Genomic DNA, 10,596 nt, shown 5'->3' on the forward strand with positions numbered 1-10,596 from the left:
CAATAATCCCCAATTATTGATCCTTTTTGGTTTGAAATCAAGAAGAGTCTCGGATAGGAGTCTTTCAGCTTTCCCGATTGGAGCCAAGTATCCTCCCGAAATCTTGTAGATCTACCATCCCCTACCTCCATAGCCAGACCATCAATCATCTTCTGTTGGACCTATTGGTCCTTTATTCGCAATTGACATATGTCTCTCCACAGGCCTCTTCTCACTGGTAGAGTCTGAATTGATAGCAGCTTATCAGAATTTAAGTTGTTGTAGGAGCACACAATTTTCTTCCATAACGGGCAGTCTTCCTTTGAGAAACGCCACCACCATTTAAACAGTAACGTAGCATTACAAACCACCATATCTTCCACCCCAGTCCTCCTAACTTTTTCGGTGCCTGAACCATCTCCCACTTAACAAGAGCTATGCCAGGTTGGCCATCTTCCTTCCCCAAAAGAATCTGCTCTGCAAAGAGATTATGCGTTGTGCAACCGCATTTGGCATCTTATGCAAGCTCAAGTCACTACAAGAAAAACACCCATTCAGGTACACTTGAAAAGTGTAGCCAAAAGTGAAAAAAATGACACTGTATTATTTAGATGGCATTTGAAATACTAACATCAGAAACATCAGAAAATACTTCTCCAAAAGGACTTTGTACAACAACAACAAAGGCATACCTTGGGATAACTGGAGCAAGAACAAGTGCAGGATTTTGGGAGAATGCAGCAGTTTCCGAAGCCGCAGCTACCTTGGCAGCATTTTGATTCAAGACAAGAGCTACTGAAATAGCTCCTCCTCCTCCATTCAGGACAGTACAAAATGTTGTGATAACAAAGCAACATCTTTTTGTAGGTTAAAGATAATAGGAATAATAACTACAGCACTACCGAGCTTCATAGTATTTTGTTTCCTTTTAATGAACTAAATAGTGCTAATAAGGGAAAAAATTGCTAACATTTCCTATCATTTTATATTAACTTTGCCTATTAAATTAGTTTTCTGTGCAGAAACATTAGACTTACTTACCGGTCTTTGTATAATTAATGAGTTGTACAGTAACTTCAGTTTGGTTGTCAATCGCTTGTCTGATTTTTTTCACAATTGCTGAATCTGTTTCAAGTCCTTGAAGAAATCTGAATGACCAAGGAGTATCCAAGTTAAAGATAAACTTGCCATAGATAATTTCCAGTTAAATCAACCTCTCGAATGAAATTTTATAATATTCTAAGATAAAATGTAGGATTTTGTGGAAGTGTGGAATATATATGAAGAGACCTGGTGACCGGAGAGCTGGTGAACTGCAGTCCGGCAAACATCTCCGGCTTTCTTGAAAGGTCAAAATTGGCCATAAGAATTAAGAACGTAAAGCAAACAGAACCTTTTTTTCAAACTCTGCAACCAAGATTACGGGCACTGATGTTACAATTTTATAGCCCTTTACAACAATTACAGCAGCATCAACTGCAAATTTTACTGCAGCTAGAATTGCAACCACAAATCCAAACCATGATGGGACAAATAAACTTTTTCTTCAACAAACCATTTAATTTTGTAACAAATTAATTAAATTCATAAATTTAGAAGCAATCCTCCAGCACCGTTGATTACCCTAAACACAGAATTGGGTATTGGATGGAATCAAAACTATTCAAGTGTTTGGAAGATTTTCGTGATCAAATGGTAAAAAAGAATGTCTTGGCCTCAGATGCTGTGAACAAAACACCAAACAAATTACTCGAATCTAATTAACTAAATACAGTTCAGTACAAATGTCACCTGAAAAATAAATAAACATCTTAAAATGTCACCCAAACCAAATATGATTTCAACTCAAAAATGGCGTATCTGGCTCATGCGTTACTCTCAAATTTTAACATTCTAATTGAAATACAAGAAATAAACAAGACCATAGTTGTTGTGTTTGTGATTACAGAGCAGAAACCGGTTACTAAAATCGGAACCCTAAACCCCCTAAATTTCAGAATCAAATGAAAATTAATACATACCTAATCGACGACGTGAGCACAGAGAGGACGACGAGAAGCGCAGAGATCGACGATGGTGTGGGCGGCGCGCAACGATCAGTGCAGGAGGGCGAAGAGGAGCGACGGTTAGTGGTTAGTGGTGAGTGGTGTGTGGCGGTGAGTGGTGACTGGGGTTCGATCTTCGCGATGGTGAGGGTTTTCGATTCGCGGGATGCAGAAGGGTTTTCTGAAAGGGTTTTCTTCGCGCGGTGAATGGTGACTCTTGGAGGGTTTTCTTCTCTGAAAGGTGAAAGGGTGATGACGAGCTGAGTGTGAGCTGATGGTTTTCTTCTCTGAGTGTGAGCTGAGTTTGAGCTGAGGGTTTTCTTCTCTGAACCCTTCACTGAGGAAAGCAAACGTAAGGAAGAAGAAAATAACCCTTCATTCGAGACCACTGCAAACAGAAGAAGTAGTGAAAACACCGGTCACTCTTGGTTTTCTTCTTTGAAAGGTGAAAGGTGAAAGGTGAAAGAGTTTTCTTCTCTTGGAAGGAAAATTTTCACCAAGTGTGAGTTGAGTGTGCGTCCTTACGCCAGGAAAAAATTAAGAGGGAAAAAATTCACTCAGTGGCAAATTTTTGGCTCTAGATACATTAGGCATCACTTTTAAAATGCACCCAAAACTTAATAAATAGGCTACCCTTTAAAAGCGTCCTCTTTGATACGAAAAGTGAACCTATAGATATCAACCTATGGCTACGCTTTATAAGTGATTTCTAAAATACCTAAGGCTACACTTTTTAAATGATGCCACAGTTGTGTATCCTTTTCTCTTATAAAAAGGCAACATGGAGAAAAGCGTAGCCTATTCATAGAATAGGCTACGCTTTTCAAATGTAGCTTAAAAAAAGTGTGGCTGAATGGGTATTTTTCTTGTAGTGAGTAATAAATAGGTAGGCTGTTTATTATTGACTTTATGAGTACTAGCTTTCTGGCCTTACTAAGGACCTTTGATTTCCACAAGCTAAACTTTTCTTCCACCTTATCAAAAACTGGCTTCCAAGTTTTTATTAACCGGGGATTTGCTCCAAGGATAATTCCAAGGTACCTCACCGGTAGAGCTGTCTACTGGCATCCAAGTAGAAGGCACATTCGATTCACCCACTTCTGACTGTAATTCACTAGGATCAAATTGGATTTGTCAAAATTTATACTCAACCTAGACATTATTTCAAAGCACCTCAAAAGTCTCTGATAATTTTTCACTGTCTTCTTTTCAGGCGGACAGAACAATATAGTGTCATCAGCAAACTGTAAATGTGATAACTCTATATTATCCCTACCGACTAACAGCGGAGAGATTCTCTTGTTTCTTACCGCTTCCCCGATCATCCTGTTAAGCACATCCACCACCAATACAAAAAAAATAGCGATAATGGATTGCCCTGTCGAAGCCCCCTCTCCATCTATAACGGTTTCGTTGGTGACCCATTAATCATAATAGAGATAGATGCCGATGTAACATACTCTCTGATCCATGCCCTCTATGTACTCCCGAAACCCATTTTATCTAACACATTATCAACAAAGCACCATTTAACTCTATCATATGCCTTTTGGAAATCCAGTTTGATTATTGTTGACATATTCTTCTTTAGTTTCAACCAATGCACAGTTTCACATGCGATTAAAGCTCTATCATATATCTTTCTTCCCTTCACAAAGGCACTCTGTGATTCTTCAACTAGTCCTGGCATTACAGTCCTCATTCTTCTTGTCAACAACTTAGATATAACTTTATAGACGCATCCAACCATGTTGATAGGCCTGAGGTCTTTTATCTCCTTAGCCCCAACAAATTTCGGAGCCAACACTACCCACGTAACATCAGACTCTGCTGGAAATTCAACACAGCAGCAGTGAATTCCGTTCCAATCTCTTGCCAACACTTTTTTATGAAGTTCATGTTGTACCCTTCACATCCTGGAGCCTTAGATGATTCACAATCCCAAACTGCCTCTTTCACTTCCTTTACTAATGGCATCACCTCAAGGGCTTCAGCTTCTTCCCTTTCTAATCGATTAACTAAACCATCTCTAAAGCTCAAACTTGGAACTACTTCTTGGTGGTACAGACTTTTATAAAAATCTCCAATTGCAACTTTTATTCTTGCCAGATTCTGCACTTGTCTCCCATTACTCACCAATGACTCAATCCTGTTTTCTTCTCGCTGAAGCAATATTGTGAAAATACCTTGTATTCCTATCCATCTCCTCGGCATGCCGAGATCTAGACATTTACTTACAGTGAATATACTGCCTAACATACCACTTCTCATAGCACCTCACTAACGCCCTTCTCCTTGCCTCCATTGTACCATCATAACATCCATTGCTGACCATATCATCCACGTTCTTTATCTCTTCTTCAAACTTCTTTATCTTTTCAGTGATATCCTCGAAATGCTGCTTATGCCATCTACCCAGCGATATTGATAACACTTTTATCTTTTCTAACAACTGTCCATCTCCTAATTTCCTCCACTCTTCCTTCACCATTCTCAAAAACTCTTCATGTGTGAACCACGAGTCCAAGCTACGGAACAGTCTAGGGCCTTCATAGTTTTTTCTGTCCTCCACTATCAAAGGGCAGTGATCTGATAACCCTCTTGGTTCTCCCCTCAATCGCGTCTCTGGGTACATATCAAGCCAACCCACACTAACAAAGGTCCTGTCAATACGACTGCACGATTGTCCTCTAAACCATGTGTATTTGCGATCATTAAGCGCCAAATCAACTAACTCTGAATCATTTATTCATCTTCTGAAGTCATCAACAGACGTTGACAAACTATTTACTCATTTTCTTTCTTCCAAATGCAATATTTCATTGAAATTTCCCAAAAAAAAAAAAACGTTACCTGACACAACCCTGCAAGATAACTTAACTCTTCCTACATAGAAATCTTCTCAGCCCTCACATGTGGTCCATACACCAAACAGATAGCACAATAAAAATTATCCTTAGCTACCACCCCTTCTATACACAACCACCTATTCCCTTTATAACAATTAGTCAATTTAAAAATTGATTCATTCCATATTAACAACAACCCTCTAGAAGCCCCAACAGAGCTTACAAACTCCCATCTAGCTCTGTCACTTCCCTAAATGTGTATTACATCGAACTTAGACACCACCTCCTTTTTTGTCTCTAACAAACCCAACATGTCCAACTTAAATTTACTTTTAAAATTCTTTATCATACAAAACTTTCCAACACCTTGACGTTGGAATTTTTGCCAGTAAAGAATTTTATAAAAACAGTCGCGTTGTAGATATAGTCTCTAAACCAACAGAAATCCCTTCGTACAAACGTTTTGGTTGTCACAAGTAACAAACCCCTAAATAAATTGATAACCGAAGTATTCGAATCTCGGGTCGTCTTCTCAAGGAACTGCAGGGAAGTATGTTCTTATTATTGGTTATAGAGATTGTAAATTGGGGTTTTGAGAATGAGGAGTGAATAGTTTAATCAGCAATTAAAGTAAATGAAGAATAAGTAATTTAAATGGCAAGTAAAATAAATAAATGACTGAAAATAAACTTTTGGCAAGGTATAAGAAATTAGAGGTCCTATCCTAGCTATCCTTATCAATGATGATGAGAATTGAATCTTAATTCCACTTTGTTAACCTTTACTAAGATAAAGGAAGGTCAAGGGATTAATTGGTTTGATCTTCGAATCCTATTTATTTTCTAAGAAAATATTGGGATTATTGAAGTTCAGTTTAATTAACAAAGATAACAATTATCATTCATGTTTGAGTTTGATAACTCCTGAGTTACTGATTTCTTAACCAAGACCAAAAGGAGAAAAGTAAATCTACTGGAATAAAAATGCCTTCAGATGGGAATAACAATAATTTAAATAAAAGAAAGCAATATTAAACTGAAATACCTCAAATAACATTAATTCAAAGATGTAATCTATAACATGGAAGAATTCATAAGCCAAATAGGCAACATAACTAATATAAGCATTAAAGTATCTGAAAGTAAGAGATAAATATAAAGCAAAAGAACATTGAACCTGGGATCGAGAGTTACTCCTAAAACTAAGAGAAATCCTAAATCCTAATCCTAAGAGAGAGGAGAGAATCTCCCTCTCAAAACTAAATCTAAATCATGAAAACTAACTAAAGTGGAGATTCCCCTTGAATGGATGCATTCTCCCACTTCATAACCTCTGGTCTATGCCTTCTGGACTTGGATTTGGGCCAAAAAGGACTTCAGAATTTGCTGGGAGCATTTTCTGCAATTTCTGGTGCGTGGCCTCTGTCATGCGTCCGCGTGGGTCACGCGCTCGCGTCATTCGGAGTTTTCCTTGTCACACGGTCGCGTCAGTCATGCGACCGCGTCATATGTGTTCTGCTTAAGGCGCGCAGTCGCGTCAGTCATGCGGCCGCGTCGCTGCTTCTTTGCGCTTGGCATGCGACCGCGCCGTCCATGTGATCGCGTGGATGCCAGTTTCTCCAAAAACTCCGTTTTATGCTTTCCTTCCATTTTTGTATGTTTCCTTTCCATCCTTTGAGTCATTCCTGCCTTAGAAGATCTGAAACTACTCAACACACTAATCATGGCATCGAATGAAAATAAAGTTAATTAAAATAATTAATTTTAAAGCATAGGAAACATGTTTTTCACATACATCACATAATAAGGAAGGGAAAGTAAAACCATGCAATTAATATGAATAAGTGGGTGAAAGATTGAATAAATCACTCAAACTAAGCACAAAATATATCATAAAATATGGGTTTATCACACCTCTTAGTCCCCTAATATTCCAACAGCTTAGAATCATTTAACAAGTTTATTACAGACCTGTTTACGATTTTTTGGCCAACTCCTTTGAATTTTTTCTTTCTGCTTTGCCTGCCTCTACTTCAAAGCAATTGCTTCATTTTGCTCCTGTAAAATAGCCATGATGTTCTCCTCGTCATTGCACTGGGCACCGGACTCCTCCGCTAACTTCCATGCCTCTTTGTTCTCTGCCATTTCATCTTGCCAACTCTACCGTTGAGTTTTCCTGTGGAACCTACTACCTCCATCTAAGCCAGCTTCATAGTCAGTTTCATCTTCTGCGTTGCTCTCCCATTCTTCCTCTTGTTCACGACCCTGAGCATCTTCCCCATCCTCCTCCAAACCTTCCTCCTCTTTCTGTCGCAAAACAGGTGCAGCACTAGGCACCTCTTGCCCCTTCTGTGCAGATTTTGTTGAATTTTTCGTGCCATATCCACTCTCAACACCAGCATTCTCCACCCCTCAGCTCGCACAGTTCTCATCTCCGCCGGACGTTGGACGTTCAAGTGAGGAGCTCTTGGATTTGTGGTGCTGTCCGTTAGATCTGTCGGCCGCCGTTCTATCCGACCGTCGGTTGCTTCCACCTTCTCGCTCGTCTCTCCATCGTGCCCTGTAGTCACAGCGGCCTGTGCGACCCCCTCTATCTCGTTAGGGTTACCACTCCCGTCTGTCGTACGGTTGCGCCTCCAAGCCCCTATGCCATCGTCAATCTCAGTCACATGCTGCGTTACCTCATTGTGGATCCCGTTCCTTTCATGCCGGGTCAGCAGAGTAGTCGAGTCACCCACAACCCGGTTTGGGAGCACGCTGTAAGGCTTGCTAGCATGGGCCATCTCCTTGCAACAATCATGCTGTTTGGGTCCCCAATTGTTGGGCCTATTTGCCCCTAGCCCAAGTTCAGCTCCTCCATGTGCACATGTGGGTTTGGCAAAGCACATGGCATAATTATAGAACTCAGTTTTTGCCGAATCTTCCTCCTGATTAATTTCAAATGATCCTTGAGGATCCTGTAATCCTTAACGCCTGCGTGATTTTTAATCTCGGAATAATACGTTGAGTTAATATGATTCCATTCGTTCAAATCAACACAGGAAATTACCCTTATGTCCTTGTTGTGTTCTTCCTCCCTCCGTTCCTCCATCATCAACAGCGTCGCCTCATCCCATCCCCCCGCCAGCAATTCGCCACCATTGTTTAGTGTGCCACTAGCACTCCCGTACCGCATCTCATCTCTAGTAACTCTTTGCCAGTCCCCTTCCGTAGTCGTTAATTCACGAACTTATTCTTCACAGTACACCTCTTCATCCACCTCTCTTACGAGAACGTCAAACCCGCTTGCACCTACTGTAATGTGAATCCACTCATTAATTCTATCAAAACAATACGTATTAATCAGAATATGACCATCACTGAAAGATGCACATGATTCCGTGAGTTTGTCACACTTAACCACCTCACCCCATTGATCCTCTATCTTTCGAAAAGTCTCAGTTGACCATACATGTATTGGAACTCCATAACATTCTAACCAGACTCTTCTTGATTCACTTTTCTCATTCTCGTCCCATCTCTATACCATATAGAACATTTTTAAAAGGTCGTTCATCCTAAAGGTGTAAGCTTCCTCAGCACTTATCATAGAATCAAACGTTAACATTGCCTTATATGCTCCTAACTCCCGCACTTGTGTTACGCCTGGCCAATTTCTATGAATCTTATGATGCAGTGCCTGAAAATCGATCACCGACTTCGTGCCTCCAACAATACTTCTTTTCAGCCAAGCAACGTTCTCATTCGCTATCGGTACTTCTAACTTCTTTGTCCACCCATTCTTATACGGCTCTTTAATGGGTACAACACTCTGCTATTTTATCACTTTCTCTTCAACTACTCTTCTACTCCTTGTCTGTTTCGCGTTTGCTCCACCATCATTTCTTGTTATCTCTGTTTCTTCCTTACCTATCGTAGTTCGAATAACAGTTCCCCTTCTATACTTCGCTTCTGCTATAAAAAGCCTCTTTCTACGCAGCATCATACCTTTCATATCGGCAACAGCCTTCATTGCTCCATCTTTTGTAGTGTACCGTATAAATGCAAATAGGTAGATCTGGCCTTTTTTGTTCTTCCACGATAGGTATATGTCTATGATTTTGTCTGCCCATTTAAACAGGCTAAAAAATTCTCTCTTTGATATATCTTCTGGTAAATTGTCAACAAAGATGGAAAAAAATTTAAACTTCAGTCGTTAATACTCTTCTTTGTTCCAAATCCTAAGATCCTTCTCATATTTTATTATTTCTACTTTTCAATACTACAACTATTTGTTAACAAAATTGTATAAATACTATTTGTATACTAAAATTAACTACTAAAATTAGTTACTAATATATTAGTGTATAAACATATAATATATATTTATATTTTAACATATATTTTATACTAATTACTAATTTTAAAGACTAATTTTTGTGTATACGTCGTAGTATAGTCGTATTAATTAACCGGGACAATTATAGTGAGATCCACTTGTAGGATTTGAGAAGTAGAGAAAAGGGATATAAAATCTGGTGCCGACTTTGGCAGCTCATATTGAACCAATCAAATTGAAAAGAGGTGCTCATTTATTTGATTGCAACCCTTTTCTTTAAGATCTGTCCACAAAATTCAACTTGGTCCAGCTTTGACGTTTTATTTAATGTCAATGACGATCTCACACTTTCTCTCAAATTAAACACTATCATAAACGGATCAATCTCACCCATTAATCCTGACAAAAGTTGGCCAAAAATAGTTTAGGACTTGTAATAAGTTTGTCTAATTCTTTTATATGGCAAGATTTTGTTTTGGTACTTGTAAATTCTTTTCGTAATTTAGTTATCATAACATTTCAAGGGTTTAAGTTTAACAATATGAGCACATAAAACCCAAACCACAGATATTTAGATATGATGAAAACTAGACCCTCATGTCCATGTATGTATCTATATCTATATCTATATCTATATCTATATCTATATCTATAGTTTAATATATTTCTCGGGAAATGTGCTTCGCTAAAATGAACGGTTGACCTCGTAAGATTAATTATTTATTATTATTGTCATGGTTGTTAGGAAATTGCGATATATTAACACTAACTAGAGTCACCAAAAAAATATTAACACTAATTAGAGAGATAGGCAACTAGCTTGCTTCTTAATAGAAGAGGTTAATTTTTTTTATGGGAGTGAAATATTATAATTTTTAATATTTTTAAAAATTATCAGAGAAATTAAATTAAAAAAATGTGATTTTTATACTTTAAAATTTTAATTTTTTTTTAAAAAAATTCGATTTCTGCATCTTAAATTAGACGGTTTTATATTTAGGATTAACATTCCTATTAACTCACAATCTAAATAAATATTATTGTGAATTTAAGATCAAAAATAAAAATTGACAATTATTTTGTCAGAAAAAAAATTGTAAATTCCAATTTTACCCTGCTGCACGATGAGAAATGGATATTCGTACTATATCCTTAAGTATAAGGTGAGATTGATTCACATACCAAAGAGAACATGTTACCTTAGAAAAGGAAATGAAACTTCATAGATCCCTAAAACTTTTATGGTGTGAAGCCATTTAATACCAGCAAGCATTTTGTGAATGCGCAACTTTATTACCCTTTTTCTTTGGATCCAACGCGGTCCTGCCAGTGCTTTAAGTAACATAATAAATATATATAAATATATTTTTTGAATTTAAAAATATAATTTAGTTAATATATGTCTT

The 10,596-nt window shown here is 38.0% G+C and overlaps 1 long non-coding RNA gene across 1 annotated transcript; it reads right to left on the reverse strand.

Moving 5' to 3' along the window:
* On the reverse strand, positions 672-1,103 carry LOC107608543. Its single transcript, XR_001612899.2, has 2 exons — positions 1,021-1,103; positions 672-792 (listed from the first exon to the last, which is right to left on the reverse strand). It is a non-coding gene; the product is annotated as an uncharacterized LOC107608543 (long non-coding RNA).

The sequence above is a fragment of the Arachis ipaensis genome, chromosome B07 (genome assembly GCF_000816755.2).
Source record: "Arachis ipaensis cultivar K30076 chromosome B07, Araip1.1, whole genome shotgun sequence".
NCBI classification, from domain to species: Eukaryota; Viridiplantae; Streptophyta; class Magnoliopsida; order Fabales; family Fabaceae; genus Arachis; species Arachis ipaensis.